Below are 534 nucleotides of genomic sequence, written 5' to 3'. Positions count from 1 at the left end.
TTCCGCAGCTGCCAGCTGCCCAAAGCCAGGAGAGCACGATTCCCAGGGCAGCTTGTTTCCTGCTCAGAACAGTTAATTCTGTCCCGGGGCACAAAACAAGCCAAGCCTGGTGGGAAGTCGAATTTCTTAAAAAGAAGGGATTTTAAAACAACAATCCACGGTTGGTTTCTCCTCTCACCCTCCTCCCCAGCTACAAACGAGGCCGTAACTCACCCTCCTGCAGAAACCAGGTTCAAAGTTCAGCCAATTTGTGTGGGCTACTGCCAGCCCCAGCCCACCCGAGCTGGGGGGTGACAAAGGGTGACAAATTCCACTCCCTTTGCAGAGCTGTCACCGCAGAGCCCTGGATCAGGGCTGAATCCAGCTCCTGAAGCCCAGGGTGAGCTCAGAGTAGGATCCTGGAGGAACAGCTCCAGGCAGGGGCTGGCCCAGGATGCGTTTGGTGACAGAAGTACCGGGTATGGCGAGGCCTGAGAGGACTGGGACGTAGACAGAGGAGCTGGCTGCACTCAAAGGGGCTGGGGCGGCTTTTCC

General features: G+C 56.9%; 1 protein-coding gene across 1 annotated transcript in view; it reads right to left on the bottom strand.

The window, feature by feature from the left end:
• Positions 1-360: 360 nt before the first annotated feature.
• Positions 361-534, bottom strand: part of LOC104523453 (thimet oligopeptidase) — a gene marked incomplete at its 5' end in the record, with an annotated part of 7,705 nt that continues 7,531 nt past the window's right edge. Inside the window, 1 exon segment of the mRNA XM_029084505.1 lies at positions 361-534. This exon segment is cut by the window's right edge and continues 176 nt beyond it.

Source organism: Antrostomus carolinensis, unplaced genomic scaffold, assembly GCF_000700745.2.
Source record: "Antrostomus carolinensis isolate BGI_N321 unplaced genomic scaffold, ASM70074v2 scaffold28674, whole genome shotgun sequence".
Classification (NCBI taxonomy): Eukaryota; Metazoa; Chordata; class Aves; order Caprimulgiformes; family Caprimulgidae; genus Antrostomus; species Antrostomus carolinensis.
Note: the sequence above shows the minus strand (reverse complement) of the source record. Positions and strands in the feature narration are given on the sequence as shown.